General features: G+C 31.6%; 1 long non-coding RNA gene across 1 annotated transcript; it reads left to right on the top strand.

The window, feature by feature from the left end:
* The first annotated feature begins 1,837 nt into the window (after positions 1 to 1,837).
* On the top strand, positions 1,838 to 7,849 carry LOC129969364 (uncharacterized). The gene is made up of 3 exons (XR_008784501.1): positions 1,838 to 2,033; positions 5,060 to 5,210; positions 6,516 to 7,849. It is a non-coding gene; the product is annotated as an uncharacterized LOC129969364 (long non-coding RNA).
* The last annotated feature ends 12,660 nt before the right edge of the window (positions 7,850 to 20,509 follow it).

Here is a 20,509-nt window from a genome sequence, read left to right on the forward strand (position 1 = left end):
AACTTATTCATTTATCATTACATCTGCATTGAATTCAGCCTTTCAAATAGAGCTGAAAAATATTATCAGAAATGTTTTGGAGGAGGGCACGTTATGTCACCAAAAGTTCTATTCAGTTAAAGAAAATAATATATAAAAGAAATCAAGAAACAGACTTCAAATAGACAGTTTAAACGGACCAAAATATAGGATTAACGCTGCCCCTGTGTAATCTCTACGATTTTCATAAGAAAATTTTTTTCGAAATAATCAAAGGCTGCGGTGGCCTTTCGAACCCGGAGGATTTCAGGTTCGAGACCCGATTCCATCAAAAAACCTTCGTGTACGTGGGTTTGGTACACGTTAAATCCGTCGCGGCCAAACATCTTCCAGCTGTTGTGGTGTGGAAGTTTGGAGTGGGGGATTCCAACTCAGGTGTCGTCCTCGCCATCTGACTGCGCTTTAAAATTATGAGGTCTGTCCCAAAATAGCCGTAGTGTTGCTTTAAAACGGAACGTTGATAAAACTAAACTTCGAAGCAATTATCTTAATAAAAAGTAACTTTTTATTACCTCAAGACTTATAAGTTACCTTTATAATGATATCAATTCTATTTCCTATAATTTTTCTTTCATTTTAATTATGTTTTATAATTCAATTTTATGTGCTATCTGTAACAATGTTTTTAAATGTTATATTGAAATTCAAACTCATCGAGCAAAACATTCAATTACGTACTTTTGATAATCATTAACTCTATAACAGGACTTTCACTTCCGCCTTCATTTCGTAATATGTACACTTTTTAATTTGCAATAAACTAATTCAATGTGTTTTTCAATCTAATAAGCTTATATATATATATATATATATATATTTAAAAAAGCAGTCCTTATTTATTATTTAGCAACCTGAAAAGTCAATAATCTGGGCGAACAAACTGATCGCCAAAGGCGGCTAGTACGCTGAATGATTTCTAATACCCATCCATATGTTAACAAAGAAAAAACTACAGAAAATGAAGGCATCAAATATCATTAATATCCATCGTAAAATACGGATAATCAAAACAAAACAACCGCTAAAATGTTCCGGAAATGATCAATAGGAAAAGATAAACGTATGTTACTAAATATAATAACCAGCTGGAGTGATCTTTCAAAATTAAATAGATACAATTAGCAATTTATTGATTCATTGATAATTAATCAGAACTTAATTCAAATGAAGTAATTTTTACTACATCATTAATATATCGAAATAATTATCCATAGAAATAAAATATATGAAAATGCTAGGAAAACAAGATTTTCTTGTGGAAGAGATGCCTAAGTTACACCATAAATGCACCAGAGATTTTAATAACGGTTCGAACTATATCACGATCTTGAAATGTGTGCGTTTTGAATCACTTGGACACCTAAGCGTTGTTCATTAGTACCTACTGTATCCGAATTTTCTTTAATAATTTGATTCGTTCAAATCCAAGACAGTTCATGTCCGAAAAGCCCTTTTGAAATTCCAAAAAGTAAATGCCAAAACATTTTTAAATTTTTAATCAAATTAATTCTTAGAGTTGATTACTTGAAAAGCATGAAATTAAAATAAAGCAAAATATGTCATTTCTAAACAGAAAAGTCATTTGCTACCATTTTGATGCGAAAATTTTATTATTTTTCTGTATTTAACATTTCAAAATCTTTATTTTATCAACTTATTTGCAAAACCATGTATAGTGAAGAAGATGCGTTCTTTATTCAAATGTCTTTTCTTACAAGCTGCGCGAGCCATTCTTGCGTCTCCGTCCAGTATCATTAATAAATAGTTCACCATAGAATGCTGGGGTTTGTTTGGCGGATCCTTTAGCATCTCTAAAAGCTTTAGATTACCTTACTAAATGTTGCTTTTCTCGAAAATTGGACTTATGGCTAAGATGTTAATGCATAAAAATTGAATCAAATATTCTCCGGGTTTCAAGAAGGAAGGCGGCTGAATCAGAAATGAAGAATTCCAATTTTGCCGCTGTACCAGAAAAAAGGTTTCTACTCTACATGGTAAGTCGATAATATTTAAAAATGAATTATTTTCCTCTTGCATTATTTGTTAGATATCATCGCAATTATGCTCGACTTATAAACTGCTTAATTTGAATTCCCATTACAATATTTTTATTTATTGCAATGACTCTTCCTGGCTTAGTATATTTTGACTTTGTTATATTGTATCTACTGTTAATTGAATTCGTATATTTTCTTTATGTAATATTTTTAACTATTCAAAAATGTGTGTATTGAAAAGTAAATATTTTTACTAGACTTATAATTTTTTAAGTAGAACTGTTTCATTTTTACGTCTATTTAATGAAGTAGTGCGATGTTTAAAATATCCACTATAGGCAAGAGTGCTTCTTTAACCGATTTTTAATATTAATTTTGAGTTTGTAAGTTCACAATTTTGTTATGAATCCTGATATTAATTCCGTTCACCTTGTGTTATGTATTTTAAAAGATCAAAATTTTCAATGCTAACGTTTAAAAAAAATCTTGTATAGTGTTCATTGGTACAACACTGTAGTTTCACATTTAAATTTACAACTTATTTTTGATTCGCAATAAAAATTCAGTCTGCATTAAATACGACTATTTGTTTTTCTGTAGTATTTACACCATTATCGTTCCTTAATTATATAAAAATACGAGATGAGTTGTACTATTTGTAGCGCGTTTTAGTAGTGACATCGGATAAACACTTCTCTTCGTCAAAATAAACATTTCTACAAAACGCAAAATTGAATCAAGTAGTTGATGCTATATCTTTATACCAAACTAGCTAACTGTTAAATCTTATCGCTAGCATACGTGGTCATGGCCTTCGGAGCAACTATCGTGCTACCATTCTTTGGAATTACTAGTAGTGAAACTTTTAAGTTCGTTAAGATGAAGCATGCTATCCAGTTAGAGCATACATATCGCCCAGGTGAATCAAAAATCGATAAATCGATAATCTCGAGTTGAGCTGAAGTCGCAAAAAAAAGTCGCTCTTCGTTTACAAATCAGTCTCCGAATAAATTCCGACATCAAGTGGTCTCAATCGACTTGGGTTTCCTTCTAAATTCGTGATCATTTGAAAAGGCAGAGTAGATCCTCTTGCTATATATTGGAGTTAAAATTTTGTAATTTGTTTTTTACTTGCATTTGAAAGTTTTAAAAGTAGAATTTTTCCTTTTTCAAACTTTGATGCTTCAAAACCATGCTTTTGGTAGAGGTAAATCTTTAAACCAAAGCAAAACCGGGGTTTGCAAGTCTTGCAGCAACCTTTTGGAAAGTTTCGTTTTCATATTCGGCTTGAATTGTCTCAATGAAGTAATTCTCATGAAATGACTAATCTTGAGTAACAAAATTTAAACTGGAATGCGGTATTTTAAAGCAATGGCATAATGAAAAATACCTTTGAAATATGTATCTTAAGATGGTTATTTTTGCTCGACTTCGTAAAAAATTCTAACGTCGCATTTTCCTACAATTACCGACTTAAAGTAACCGATTATCTAGCGCACTGTACTATTTTACCTATGTCAAATGGTCCTGAAGAATCATTTGCTATTAGAAATCATGAAAAGGTGATTGTTTCTCAATTTTAAAACCACATCACTGCGTGCTAAAAGCGACAATTAACAGCAATAAAAGCATAGTTTTAGTGCTATCTCGTAAACACTGAATTGTGTTCAGAGTTGATAACTATGAAACCTTTAGAATGGGTCCTTTTTTTTGGTCACTAATTTTGCAATCTTAAAACCATTAAATTCTTCAATTATCATTTGTTATTGAACTGAAACCTTAAAATTAGCGAGTCATTTTAACCGAAATTGAGATGAATGATCTGACAGTAACGAGAAGCATTTCTAAAACATGTTATTGTAGGGACATATTTATTTTGGAATAAATGGACTTATCTCGAAAAATTGGACATTCTCTCAAGTGTCGCAGCAATGCATAAAATTCGAAATATTGGACTCATTTTAAAGGCTATTTAGATGCTGCGCTTGCGAAAATGAATGTTTTTGTTAGTGTACTGCGCCATTATATTTAAGCCTACGGATGCGTATGATTTCGACGAAATTTTTACTTTGGCCAACTATACATGGGAACTCGAATACCAGTTGCTGTAAAAATGGTGCTTGAGGCTGAAATCGAGTACCTACATAAATAAAAACAATTCTTATTAGTAAGTCAAAAGAATGAGTTTTCAATCTCGTATTTTAAAATTTCAGAGAACTGGTAATTGTCTCTGAAGCGCATAATTTAGTGCACTGGATGCATATTATCTTTTGGAAGACCGTATTCGGAATTCTGACTAGTTAACCTTTTTCAGGATTGGTATTTTCTATAATTTTCCGATATTTCATGCAACAGGATTGAGGAAAAGTGGAAAAGTGCTTATTCCACAGAATCCTTAACAAATAATTGAGACCTAATGTTAAAACTAATATCGTAATACAACAAGGTTCTAATAACTAAGAGAAATCAACAAATGAATTTAATTTATCGGTTTTTGTCTTTAGTAGTTGATTGCAGAGAAGTCAGCTGAAAACATTTTTACTTTAAATTCTAGAATTTAAAGAATTCCAGTGATTTACTTCCGGTTTATTGGTTAACAATAAACGAAAACGGGTAAACTTAACCATCTGAACAAATTCCAATCGAATCTGAATATGGAACCGATTCTTTTCAGGTACAGTTAATAGAGCTTTGAGTCTAACTTTGATTTGAAATGGAATACAAGACTATTGGTTTAAACTTCTCCTTAGTTTCGATACATTACTTGCTTTTTCCTTGAAATGCGAAGTTTTGAATCGAATAGTCCAAATGTCCCTGTTAATATATAAATATCGAGATATAATTTGAGCATCTACAGTATAAAGAAAATCCCTCTTAAATATTGCTTAATGTTTTGTTTCATTTATCTACATTGATAAAAAGTTTAAGAACATTGAACTGTTTAGAACCGATACGCTTAAATAAAAATGTTCATGTTAAACGAGTCGTTAAATTTTCATCTAACAACGTCTATTTTCTTTCAGAAATCTTTTGACCCTTCATTCAGGAGCATTGGTTGATACTGTGTTAGAAATGAACCAGGCATTTGAGTCTGAAAGGGACAAATATATTTGCCGAAAATCTCAAATCTACCGCCACCTTATATAGAAATTTCACTTGATGAAAAATTGAAGGGTACGTTATTTTCATACGGGAAATAATTTGATATTTATTCTAAAGTAGTTTGTAATTCCATATCTAAAAGTATTGCAATTATTTTCAATAAAATGGCTATAATTCTAATTATTAAATGTAGTAAGAATGGATATAGTAAAACCTCGATGTCAAATCCTCTAATCAAAGACGGCATTTGTACCATAAAACACATACTCGAACTTGAAAATCCGCCACTGTTTTGCGCATGCATTAGGATGTGTATTTAATCAAAATAGGGGTGAGCGGTAAGATGTCTACATTTAACAATAAGAAATTCGGATTATTCACGGACTTGGAAAGCGTAAAACCTGTGGATAACTTGTAATACTATCGATAAAAGTATTAACTCGCAATAAAATACTCACGAGAAATTTTTATTTCTTGTAAAGGGATTAAATATCAAATTATGTTGAATAAATTAGACTTTTACTCTTAAAATTGGGTAATTCACTTTTTACAAATGATTCTTTAACTTGTTTCTTAGCGACACTCTTAATATTTTGATATATTAATCGTTCGATAATCTCGATCATATTTAATGTGAGTGGCACGGAATTTTTTTATACAAGAAACTAGCCATATAAGCAATATTAGAACTAACCCTACGCAATTTTGAGTTAAAATAAACTAGTACGGCAAGAAATGACACGACACATGTGGGAAAACTGAACGAAAAAATATCGAATGGAGTAGAAGTAAAGGTCGGAGAACAGGAATTCGTCTATGCTTTCGCACCTCGCCCCTTAGCAAGGTAGAACCGTCGAAAAATGATAATCTTGTGATACCAAAATGACCAGTAGATTAAAATGTTGCAAGTGTTAAACCATTTTATTAGAAGATTAGGCATTTAACTACTTGGCGTATGACTTGACTTGTCTTATTTTGAAGTATTCTTGGTAATAAGGCCGAAATTCCTAAGCCTAACTGGAGATCCGAGTAGGAAAGGGGGAAATTTCTGATATAAAACCAAATATAGTTGGATCTTATATTACTAGGTTTTATTCTTAGTTTGGTTTTTATACAAAATTCATCAAATGTTGTCAGAAATGACAACATTTGATGAATTTTGACACCTTACAATAGACACCTTAAGTGCATTGACAATATACAGACACCTTAAGTGCATAATTCCAACGAGTTTCTCTCGACTTCAAATACTCTCTGTATATTTGAGAATTTTCAGATTTAACAATCTATTTTTAATACTGGATTCAATATATTGAATTTAGTCTTCTGTATATTAGAATGTAACGAATATGCTTATTGATTTCATTGTATTTCTAGGATTTAATGAAAGTATTATACAAAGTCCATTGCGCCATACTGTGCTCCATTCAGATGAATAATCCAAGTGCATTGTTATGGAATTCCTGTCACCTTGTCCTAAAGTACAGATATCAGCGAATAACATGGCATCTGCTCTACAATTGATGGCATTTGCACAAGATCTGAACTGGAAAATTGGGCTGCAGTGTGATTAATATAACTAGGTAATGAAGTTGTTAAATCAAAATTGGTATTGCTGTTACATTGCACTTGTTACATTGTTTATTTGAAGTATATAAATATCAATTACTGATGTTTACCAACCATTTAAATCCATTGTCGGAGATGCTCAGACTTCTCAACAATTGTATACCATGAAATTGCAGTTTGGCAATTTTTCAGTTTTTCGCATTTAAATATTCCAATTTGTGCAGGAAAAAGTTGTAGTATTAGATCAGTTGACTGACAAATAAAACGGGCAAGTTTTGTTTTAATTAGTCACTTATAGAATTCATGATATCGAAATTCAATTGTTGTATAAATTTATTTCACGTAATTACCTGCATTTTCGAATGTAAACAAATTATCAAGCAACTTCAGATAACAGTATGTGCTGATTCTAAAATGAGGATAGTTTAAAAATTGGTTGCAACTGATGTTAACCTATTCTTCTAAGCAATAGAATTCGTATTTCCGATTTTTCATGTTGAATCCAAAAACATAATATAAACGTAACATTCCACAAATTCGAAAAATCTTATTCTCTTGAAAGCCAACATTTGTATCACACCAAAATATTTAAAATTCCTTTCATGCAGCATAGTTTATCCTTTACCGTTTTTCCAGCTTGATGACACAAATCATTTACTGCTTTGATTCTTTAACCTTCCTCTAAGGGGAAAATGCCTCGAATGAGACTTTGCTATGGTTCTATTATGCAGGTCGAGACATTATCGATTTTGCAAATGTTCCAATACTTGGCTTCAGATGCATTGAAATTTCTCTTGCTATTTGAATATTTAAATAGTCGAATGTTTATATTCACGCCATTTAGCTGCTTTCCAAGGCTGGCTTGGGGCATTTTTTAACAATCGAGCATGATCTTATGCTTTGAACATTGTCAATACTTAAAACAGTTTCGGGTCTCGCAAGAAAGCGGACTTATCGCCTTGTTTTGTCGGAACGAAAGCTGTTTTGGCCCTCGATAGCTCAGTTTTAGAAAACTCATTCACATAATGAAACACAAACTCTTGGACTGTATCCCCATTACTTTATTCTCAACACTCACAACACACTCTCTGTGGTATTCACACTCTAAAAAGTTATATCATTTCACCACTGGGTGGCGCTACAAAATTAGTAGGCGGAGCGTTCTGCGGACTTATTGGCGCCAACAAAAGCATTAGATGAAAGTGTTTGATACAGGATCGGTTCCCAGTTGTATTTTGGGTGCTTTCTGAAGCTTTTCTTGTTCACTGGGAATTCGTTTTTAGAGGGAAAAATCACCTAGGCACTGTTATTTAGACCTCTGGTAATGTTGTCTAGTGGTATTTTGAAAATGCTACAGCAAACCGACCCTTGTTTTACACAACGCATTAAATTATCAGTTTTCTTCAAAGACTTGACCTCAATATTGTCAAATTATGTATCTTAACGAACTTAATATCTTGAAAATCAACTTTTACTTCTGATATCTCCAGGTTCTTCAAGGCTTCATAAGTTTTATTCGTAGAATTAGTGTCTGCTGGAGATTGACTTTTACTGGTTAATCGTTACTTCTAAGTGTCCCTCTTTGAATAGTGTACAAGGCTTTGAGAGTAATAGGTCCCTCTTTGAATAGTGTAGAGCAAAAGTGCCTAAAAAGGACTACCTCAACTTGATTCTTCTTCCAAGACCGAAGCTGTGACTAGCCTTGAAATAGCTTTTTCAAACCTGAAGTGGAGAGATTATTCCCTACCAACATGTAATTTTTAAGTACTCCAATTTCTGTAGAAACGGATCCGACTTTCATATTCCAGGCGTGATTGGTGATTTAAAGTGAAAGTAACATTTGCAATTAAAGACGGCAATTAAAAATAAGTTTTGGGTAGGCAATTCATTATTAAAGTTAATGTATACAAGATTTTTCATAATTTAAAGGAAGATAAATCGGTTTCGCGCGAAGTTTTTTGAATTGCAAAATGGAAATCAAAACGAAAACTCAATTTTGCAATTATATTCGGAGAATTGTCTTAAATTATCTATTTTTGATATTTAGTATGTTAGTAAAGACTCTTAAATTCAAAATCAGGCAAATTTAATTCGGGTAAGTACATAATTTGTTAGGCTTAATTCTTCGAGCACTTTTTTCTATTTCGACAAGAATGTATGAAATTAAGCTTCTTTATAAAACTATATATATAAATGAATGCTAGTGAGTGGCAAGAAGCGAATGTATGAATGTCTCGGCGCATTGTTTGAGTGATGAAAGGTTTGAATGGATTGTTCATTATTGTAGGAATAGAGTGGTTGGAATAAATATTTCATAAGTATTTTGTCAGATTGGGCGTAGAGGTAGCCAGCCGGCTGGCGGGTGGGAGGTGATTTCGGAATGTTTAACAGACGGGAGTGAAGATTTTGAAATATAAAGAGGCTTATTTTATACGTTCAAGACCGGTAAATCTTCAGGACATTTGCTAATTGCTTAACATTTTATAGAATATAATTATTCGTTTATAATTCAGTAAAGTCATTGACTTGCCTTAAATTTGCTATACAAGTGAAATACATTTAATTTCAGTAGCAATATTCACGTTAATTTCTGCTCGATTATTTAAATATCGGTACTATTTTGGCAATGTTGTAAACTTCCTTGAATTTATTCTAAATACCGATTAGTTTGAATAGGTTTTTAATTGCAAAATACTTTACTTCTACTTTAAATCATCGGCTATTTGTACAAGTGAGCCTAAAATTATTTTTCAGAATAAATGAAATGCTTGCATTTTGATTGTTATATTAGTAAATTTCCTACATAAGAACCACATGTTTATTTCAATCCTGCAAGAATAAATATTAAAATAATTGAAATGGAATCCAGCTGTCCCGATACCAAATCCCAAACTGGAGTCTTGTTCTTTGATTTTCGAAAATAACTACTTGCAACTGCAGCTAGAATCCAAAAATGTATTTATAGAAAAGGTTAGTAATTATTCAAAGGCTAGGGCATTCCATACCATGCGCTCATAGAAACGTGGAATTCGCAAAGAAGTATGTAGAATACCATATTTTAATTTTCAACTTGAATACAGAGGAGAAGTTATTGGCATTTCTGTTCTGTTACGATCGTAGGATTTCTCGTCGAAATTGCTTGCATGGTTCTTCGAATGAATAAAAATTTATCTGCAACTCGATTGCCTTTTCTCGAATTCATGCTTCGTATCAGCAAAGTTGTTTTTTCTTGTGGCTTGGTAGCTATTAAAATATTCATTAGTCAGTATATGAACATTTATTTGTAGCAGCAGAGATGCTTTCGATTCATGTCGTATCTATTGTAGCAGATGCTATGAGCATTGTCAAAGATTGTCAAAGTTAAATTTTGAAGAAAAGAGTAAATAAACAATTATTCTTGCAAACAAGCTTCACTCTCTAACCTTTTGTTAAATCAAACATTAGATTTGAATGCAAAAAAAAAATCAATGTTTCTTAATTCCTAAAATTCTTTTCTGAAAAGAACTAAGCAACCAATTTCAAGCATTTTAAAAGTCAAAGGAAGATGCAAGTTGCAAAATTAAGCCAGCAGAACATTTTTTCAACAAAACCATTTCTGTAGTATGCCATATTTTTCGTAAAGATATAGTTATAAATGAGGCATGCTTTTATAAATTGTAAAAATCATTATATACAAATTACAATAATTATATAACCATTCCTCACCAACTGCATGTTTCTAGTCATTCAGGCAAATGAGTGACTGCAAAAATAGTCTTTATATGCACATAAAGATTCTCGATATTTTCCTCGTAGAAATGAATTACCCTATATTTACTACACTGTTCGCAAGTAAAGTTTGATCAAATATATCCTATCAAGTAACCCCTAAGCGACTTAATCGTGGTTTTTAATTTTGTCATACAACACTTCTAACATCAAAATGCATGTATATATGTCGCAATTCAAATTCGGATAGAAATGTGAAAACAATCTTTCTTTGAAGCTTAAATGTGGTACGATCAAGTGCTTTTAAATGGTTGGTATTCATCTCTTAAGATTGGTAATGGTAGATGCTAGACCTACGTTACAGTAGTTGCCTGGTTATTTGTTTCCTACCATCTTTTTCATTGGAGTTGCCTTAAAATTCATCGTCGACATCTCTTTGTAATCATCCGATGTAACAGTGAATCGGAACTTTTCCAACTTATTAGAATCTGGAAAAGATGTCATTTTTTGAAAAGATTATATTTCATATTTAAATTTGTATAATTGTATTTTAACATTGCTTTAAATGTAAAAGACTGGGTGATATTTGAATTCATATGCTTGACCTCTGAACCAATTTTTATATAGGTATTTTATACTCGGATATAACCTTGTACCGCAAATGCTGAACGAAAATGGTTCTAAAAATTTACGTTAATCAAGACGGTATATTCGATCTAATTCAACTCGAACAAATCTATGCAATTGACCAGAGTTCATACTTTTGAATTCGGCTCTTGGTGTCTATTAAATTGTATTTCTCTTAAATTTTATTCAACCACTTAGACTTACCATTTTTGCAACAGGTAGTTCATTTTAAGTTGGGAAGAACTTGGATAGCTTAGCCATAATTCTGTCGATTCTATATCACTCATTTGCAGAATTCTGTCGGGTTTCTCTTCTGGCATCCTTTCTGAAATATTTCTTGTGTATTTTCAGTCTTAAAGCTACGTTTTCTGCAGTTGAATAATTAAGACAATTTGTTTCCATTGACATTTGACCAAAGTCTCTCTTGTGGAAAAAAATACGAATTTCATTAGTAAATCGATTTACCATAAATATTTCAACAGAATTTTGAAATACAAGCATGAACATGCTTGTATACTGGATGTTTTTATATTGTATGAATGGGAATGTACAGCCAAAATGAATGTGCATTTATTAAACTCATTGGGCATGAAGTTATTTTATTGCATCGGATCAGTTTATTCATCTTTAATAATCAGAATAGTTAACAATTCAGGTACGAAATTCCCTTCTAGTTTCTATTCATTCTGCTATTACTTGTCCTGCCACTCTATGCTTTTGGCTTGTCTTAATCTAGGTTCCAATATAGATGCTGTTGGTTTCTGTTCTAATAAAACATTTGCAGGCTTTCCTTTAAAATGACTTGGAAATTTGATTATTTCATAGCTCTATAATTCCTTATTAGGTAGGAAGAAATGTTCCTTAAATTCTGACAATTTAGTAATAGTAGTCGCATGGTTCGAGTCAATTGGACACCAGTTTTCAATGACCATTGTCAGTGAACATTTTTAGAATTCTGGAGACGGTGGTCGTTGCTCTCGGAAACCTTGATATGCAAAGTTTGAAAATTTTTCTAACTGTATTTTGTGCAGAAATTGAATATATACCTAGTTAATGTGATTACATTCAGGAGTGAATGAACAATTTCACTTTTCCATCGAACACTGAGGACGACAGCTATTCTAGTCACCACTTAGAGGTTGAGGAGGGAATGAACTGAATGGATTTACTTGCAGATATGAAATTTGATGCACTTGTTTCGTAATATTCTCATTGACTTGCTAAAGTTAATTTAGAAAGCTTATCTCTTGGAAATAATTACATCCTTATGAGAATGAATGTTTATTTAAAGTGTCTTTAACAAATTTCGTCAAAATTGCTGAAGGTTTCTCGCTATTCAGCTAAGAATGGTGAAAGTGAGACCCATTTCATTGGGATGTTGAAATTGTTTTTGGTAACGCATCGATCCATTTCCCATTCCTAAAATTTTGGTACGAATCTAAGACCATCGTTTGCTAATGTAAAGTTTGTTGGCGTCTCGATTCACATTCAACAGAAGCGATGTAAATTGTCCATTAAGTCCCATTGTCCATTACCGCTAAAATGTATATCCAAATGAAATTATGAAAGCGATTTTACCATTTTAAATTTTTGTACAATTCGTCCAAACTAGCACTTGAAGATCTTGCCTACAAGAAAGATTTGTTAGTCTTCTCCAGCTTACTAACACTCTCATTTTAATATTCTATTGCCTTTTCATCAAATATTCTAGTTTTATAATTGTAAAGTTATCTTAGTAAGCAATTTCCGAACAAGAATTCTATTGAAATGATCCCTACACTTGAGAAATGGATATTCCTTAATGTAAAAAAATCGATTCGCGAAAAGTAATTTCCGTGACAGTTTCAGTTAGTCAATTTTAGAATAGTTATGCATTTTAAATTTTCATAATATAAATTATTTCCTCTGCAACTTTGAATCTGAAAGACAAATCTGTTCACAAAGCTACTGAAACTTTTAAAAAATAAACTTCCAAAAAATTTTTAGCCGCAGAAATGCACCAAGTTTTAAAAACGATCTGAAGTTATGACATTCAGATATATCCTAGTAAAGATTATTTTAATGACCAAAATGAATGTTAAAACAACTTTTTGCGTTTTTTGTGTCCTTCCGATGACTACAGTCTTAGAATGTTACATCTTTAATTTTGTTAATATAAAACTTGCTTTTTAAAATCCCTTGCATTAATTTTTTTTTTTTAGTTTTCATTAATGAACAGTTATAAAAACGTATTTCTCTCGATTGGTGGAATTCGACCTCATCGAAATGATCGACAAATTTATTCCATCTCAGGAAGCATAAGTTAGAAGTTATATGAGCAAGAAGCGACGAGGTACGTCAATCTACAGCATGACACTAGAGCGAAAAGACAAATATTTATCCGCTATAATTATATACTGCGAGTCGGGTAGGATTACTTTACGCGTGTCGATTTAGGTAAGGGGAAAATGGGCATCTTTTTAAATAATTAGTTTAGACCGACAGATTTTTATCCTTTCACTCGGAGTATGCCGATTTCAGCAGTTTTGTAGAGCTCGTGTGGAATTAAAGGTAGAATTGGATCAGGAAATACGAGAACCTTTTAGAATGAAGTTAATTTGGGGTAAAATTAAGATAAAATGTTGGAAATTAAGATTTAATTTGGATTTAGAGATCATTACATATTTATAATTAATTTGCTACATTACAGTTTGCATTATGACGCGAAATATTTTAGCAACTTTAAAGTACTTAAATTTAAACTCTGCATTCTTGTGAATTTAAATTTCGGGTTTGTCTTCTACGAAATTCGCTAGAAATGAATTCTTACAATTTAGCATTCAATTTGTGTATTTGTGGGGAGGGGGTCCTCATCCAGGAATCAAATTATTTATGAATCGTACATCTCTTATCACTAGGATACTAAATTTTTTTTCTTATCAGAAATGCATAAATTCATTTTAAGTATTTTGTTTAATAACCAAAAACGCTTTTAAAACTCTGGGGCAACTTGCAAAATATGCAGAACAATCTGAAATTTCTTAATTTATTTCTTATTTAGATTCAAATTGAGTATTAAATTTTCTAAAACTAGACTTCTAAATTCTATTTAATTTTTAAGAAATTTATTTCCAGACTGATGGTTCAGTTCCAAATTTCAAGGAAATCTTGGTTTTTAATAAGTTTTAAATCTAGATCTCGCCAATGTTTTCAAATTTTGAGACGGTAGTACCGCAAAATGATTTGATAATTATCTAAAAATGGACAGTATCGTCAAATAGATTCTCTTAAAGCATGCAATAAAGTCGGTATGGTAATGTTCATTACACCAATTTTTCGACTTAATATTCGACCAATTTTTCGACGACAAATTCGACTTATCAATACCAGTCTTCTCGTTTTCGGCAATTAAATTGCAATTATTTTAAACTGCAAAATAGTTATCTGAAATCTAAGGACATTCAAAATCCTAAACTAAATATAAAAACGGAAAGAATTCTAATAAGCGATGTATGGCATGTAATTTCTCCCCGTGTTTTAAAGGCAATTTTGATTTCGTAATTTTAATTTCCGGTTTATTAGAAGATTGCCGAGAAGCTTTGCTAGCGAGCCAATCGGTTGTCTTCTGCAGTTAAGGAGGGAATGTTTTGATCATGATGCCTGATCACCATCATAATCGAAACTCCACCCACCCAGCGAGAAAGGAACATATTTTAAAATTATGTCCAGTATTAAAATCTCGTTTCTAAACGTGAACCGAAATTGGGTTTCAAAAATATTTTAAACCAACTAGGAATATTGAATTTAAAGAGGATTTATAGACATGAATAGGATCAACTGAAAAAAAATATTCTTCACTAACCAATATTTTATTATACAACTTGTTTTCATATGGGTTTCTGCTAGATTGTACCAACCTGATTTTGATGCTTAAAATTCAACGTCGCTAATTTGAGATAAAATGAACTTTGCATGCTTTATAAACTGTGTCTATATTTAATTTCAAATGCATTTTTAAAAATTATTTCTAGGTTTTGGGGTTAAATGAATTATCAGTCTGGTTAAATTGATTAAATATTTTCTGTAGAACTAGATTTTTAATGGAAGATTAGAATTGTTCTGCATTATAGAGCCTAGACGAATTAATTTAGACCATAAAATTTTAGGCAAAAAATTTGAATTCTAAATTTAATTACAGCTGTTATTACTTAAATTACGCTATTACTATAAGCATACATTTTTATATTAAATGACTTGAGTTGTATCGCACAAGGCCAAAATCGAGCAAGCTTAACTTAGCAAAAAGGGGAAACGACAAAAGTCCACCGTCGTGCCAAAATGCAACATCATATTCGTTATTGGGAAAAAAGCTATCCTAATGTCTAGTTTTTAACGAATGAATACCAGATGCCAAGAGTGCTGAAACTAGGTTTGTGGAAATGTCAGACTAGATCCGATTTGCTGATCTATCCAAAGAAACCAAAAATTACAAACGCTTATCGTTTTTATGGCCATTAATAGATATATTTTTTTCTTCAAAATTAAACGAGTAGTTTTGAGAGTTAAATAAGTGAAATTACTACGTGATAAGTATGCCTCTAATTATTCAAATCAAATCGAATCGCCCATTTTTAAGCAATGTTATTGGATGATTTCTTCTGAAGAGCACTAGAAAGTGCCAAATAATACTCAACTTTTCTAAACATATTCGTTTACTATCAAATAAGGGTTTAAATGTCATTAGCATTTAGACATCATTAGATGGAATCGGGCACTTCTCCCCTTTTTCTCTTCCTAAAAATTTGGATTGGGGGAAAAAATGGTCAAGTGTACTCTGCGACAAGGAATTCCGACTTAACTGCACAAGAACGCTATTCTTACCCATGATCGCCTATGGAATTTTTATTCAACTAAAAATGATTGTTTTAACTTCAGTTACTCGTAAAATTACTTCACGAATTTCTTGTTTCTTTTAGTATTAGAATTTATCTTGTCATTCTATTGTTTTCAGACTGAAATTTGTATCTAAATATTTTGCATCAATGCAACTCCCTACACTTCAAGAAATGTATATTTCGAAACCCGGTGTTTTTAAGGTTATTTGCGATTGAAAAATGATTAGCTTTTACCAATTATAAATAAGTGATTTAATTCTTTGGCAAAAGAAATTTTTATATACCGAATTTCCATTACGAGTATGTTGTAATCTTGAACTTAAGAGTTACTTATTAATGAACTGGAAGCAATTTTGATTCGATAAAATCTTGTCATTTTTAACCTAAATGTTGAAAGATGCCAGCAGGAATAAAAATATCTGAAAAGAACTAGGTAAGCGGCGAAGCAAACTCTTAATTTCAAATCTGAAGATGTCAACAGCTATTCACGCTTAAATTTGAAATGAACTAGATTATTTCTATGTTCGAAACTATGTACTATGTAGGTTTATTGCTTTGGCCATTCAGTGATGCCAGCGACGCGTTAATACTTTGCTGTGTTAACAGAAATGAAGGTGCTAAATTTGAAAGGTTAAATGTTTTACCGAAAAAACTGTTGTCTAAAAAAAGTTCGTTAAACGACTTATAGGATGCAGCACAGAAATATGAACAAAGTGCAAGACGGATTGTAAAATTAAAGTTCTGAAGCTGAATTTGTTCTTAAGACTCTGAATATTTGCGGTTATGGCCAATTTTTATAAGAATTTGTCTCAAATGTTCCCATTTCCGATCTTACTAGTGGACGATTATTGAACTTAGCATAGTTTTGGAATTATAAAACGGTTCATTTCGATAAATTATTCTGATGTTTATTCACAGAAATGCAATGCATATGGGATTAGACAGGATCGATAGGAAATTCATTTTATCTTTTATATTAGAATAAAAACTATTAGAATAAAACCGTCAGCTTTCGAGTTTAATTCAATAAATACCGCCCCAAGGTCTAAACTGAAAAATTAAAAATGTAACTCTTGAATGCTAGTTATATAGAACTTAACAAGCCGAAAAACGAACTTAAATTATCAAAATTGCATCTTTAACTTTTAGTATAATCTCTTTAAACTCGGCGTTCAAAGTTAGCAGTTTAATCCTGTTTATAAAACGGAACCGATTCGTTTTGCTAGCGAGCGAATCGGTCTTCCGTAGAAAAGAATTCGAGTAGAAAACCATTTTGATTATGTCTGGCCAACATAATCGAAATGGTTCGAATATATTAAGATTAACTATTAACTTATTTCTAACTTAAATTCAGTTTTAAAAAGTACAACGGAATCTTTAAGGTCAAATTAAAGCAGAATACATAAAAATCGCCCGCAAAATGTTCTTTCAATATTTTGGAGTTAAAGAAATTCTTGTTTCCTATAAACTGATCCTAAAGTTTAAATTTCTATATAGAACTTTCTGAGGAAATTTTCAAACCTGTTTAATCTATCAATCCTTTTTATAGGAAAATATCTAAATATCAAAGATTGCGATAATTGTTCGATTAAAAGTCTAGTTTACTTCGTGCCTGTGTAAGTAGTTTTTACTGGAGTACAAAAGAGATCAAATATAAAAATCGAAGTTATGTAAGCATAAGCTAAATTGGGTTTACTTCTAAAATGAGATTTTTTAGTCATGCGATAGTTCGTTAAAGATCTCTTGTAATGAAGACGTATCTTGTATTAAATCTCGTCATAACTAATAACTCTTGTAATAAATGATTATCTTATACGGCGGAAGTGGGAACATCTTACAGCTAAAAATTGTAATCAAAATTCGGAATACTTATGGAAACTTTTTTGGTATTAATAGTTCCAAACTTAACTTTTTTTAAAAGTTTAAATTAATTCTCTGATCACGGGACATCAGCCATTTAGTTATTCTAGTGGCATGTATTTGGTTCTTTTTCTGCTGCTCATGCGCTGATCCTTACCGAAAGATGCCTTTGAATTGATCCCATTTTCGGCACATAACGGTTGACATATTTCTTCCCATTTTAAGCCTTTGCAAGGCACGGTAACGTAACGGTCTAGTTTTCTTTTAGGCTTCAGGTTATAAAGTAGTTGATACACAAGGGAGAAAATAATTCTATCGCCAAACAAAAGGTAAAATATTATGAATAACAACGATCATAAGCAAGATGTCTCGGTGGATGTTTTATTATAGTCGGAATTCTAAAGACTGGATTTTTTCAAGCATTAATCATCCTAAAAATTAAACGTGCTTTTAAATGGACAGTAAAATATCTATGAAATGATGCATGTAGCAACAAACTTCAGTTCATTTAATTTTTATTGAAACAAACTTGAAAAGTTTTTTCAAATGAACTACATTTCAAAATATTACACTATAAGCGAAAGGCGTCTGTACATTTTTTTTTTTCACTAAATGCGAGTAGATTGAGTTCTTAGATTCCATCCGACTATGTAAAATTTCTTGAAAAGTAAAAATATAGCTGTCTTTAGTACTTTTTACGAAACCGTAACCGATTTATATCAGAGAAACGAGCCGTCTAGAAACTGATTGTTCTTATTGAAAAATTTACTATTGGAGTCATAATAGTCTCGTCTGGCATTTAAAATATATAACTCGTATTTTTTCGTCATCTCCAACAATATAAATCTTTAATAGGCTTTTTCCCCCCAAGTCATGTTATATTAAAATTTTAGGATTAGGCTTGACATACTCATTTAGCTTATTAGATAAATTTAATTTGTTTAATAATTAAATTGCAAATCAAGATGCACTTTTTTGTGAGATACGGAACTGAAGCTTCTATGTTTCTTAAAAAAAAAAAAAAAAAAAATGGCCGAAACTTTTTTTGCCAGCCTACATAATTTTTGGCGAGAGGTAAACTTCTCCTGACCCTAAAAAGGATTAAAAGAAACGCGACAAATTTCCAATCCAGATTGAATCCCGAATATGTGTAAAACTCGAATCCTCAATTCTTGCCTAAATTTATTCAATTTTACTGAAACTAAATTTCTTGTGAGAAAAGGGTGTGCTCCATTTGTCTACCTCGATTATAAAATCCCCAAATTCAGAAGCTTGATGACAAAATTTCTAAATATTTGCCGATTTTCATTCCGAAAGCTCTTTAAGGTTGCATAGTTTCCAATAATGCCACTACTTTTAATTATTTGCTAGAGAAATTCGGAATTTTAAATTTAATAAATTGTGGTCTCCAAACTCTAAAACAATAATTTAATTGCTGAATGTTTGCACTATTGGAATGCGCGAGCAATGCCGTTGTAGATCTATAATTCGCTGTGTTGATATCTTGCGTAAATGAAATACAAAAAAATTCACACCTAACTTTAAAAAACTTCGTATTTCAGATTCCAGTTCATTTTTATTCCATTATTAGAAATTAATCTTGGTAACTACCAAGAGTTTTCATCGGTTGAAATTTCCATCTTCAAAATACTTCCATATGTATTCTGTTAAAGTATAAAGTCTACTGTATTCTGTTCTGAAATTAAAAACGCATGAAAATTCTTATTTAGATCGAAAATAATTAAGAGTTCGAATACATCAAATATCCAGTTTCAAGATTAAATGTTGGTATTTATTAGTGTAACAGATTTCAAAACCCGCTCGTATTCTTGATTGTTACTGGCGAAAGCATTCATCAAGTATTTTATTTCCAGTGGCTGTTTTCTTTTGTTTCGTCAAAAGGTTTGAATCGTATTTAACCAAAACTTTAGTCTTCAGTTGTCTTATTGAGTGCCATAGCTCCTGCTTCATTCTGTGGATATATATGAAACATTCTTGCTAGATGTCGCAAACACCAATATTTACATAGACATTTTAACAATTTAATTTGTATTAACCATACTGATTGGTTAATATTCTGTCTATCCTCTCGAGATTTTAAATATCATTTAGTTTTTATGCCGTGTAAAGAAACTTCTTTCGCATATTTTATTCCGACTATTTGTTCAAATCTATCTCAATTTATAGCATCATAAATGTTCGCCAAACTTCTTAAGTACAATTTGAAAATCGGTTTTTTTTAAATTTTTGCAACTTTCAATCTTATTTTGGAGGAGCAGGGCCTTATGGTGTTCGCACTATAACCCTCAAACTTAATTATCGTCTCTACTGCGATCTTTAATATCCCTTTTTTGGAAATCGAAGCGCTACACGATCGGATTCTCACTGTACCACATGGTTGCCCTTCATGGACTCGTCTCCTTTACATAAGAATTGTGTTCTAATTCCGAGGGATATAGGTAACTTTTCTCTCCTTGTTTGGGCAGAAGCCATCCATTCGGATGAACAGAAGCCTCGCAACTGATTGTAGAAAAGTTAATGTCCATGTATCGGTCGGTACACAGTTATTTGGCTGTGCCTTCTAGAAATGGTAGTTCAACATCTGGTTGTTGAGATGGCGAGTGGGAGGTAACTGTCGGATTGTCTTGTTCTGCAGGAACAGAATAGGTGACTTTTTAAACTGCAGTTTCTCATTAGATTTTATGGATTGATATTTAGATGTTTTTCGGCAGT

The sequence above is a fragment of the Argiope bruennichi genome, chromosome 5 (assembly GCF_947563725.1).
Source record: "Argiope bruennichi chromosome 5, qqArgBrue1.1, whole genome shotgun sequence".
Taxonomy (NCBI): Eukaryota; Metazoa; Arthropoda; class Arachnida; order Araneae; family Araneidae; genus Argiope; species Argiope bruennichi.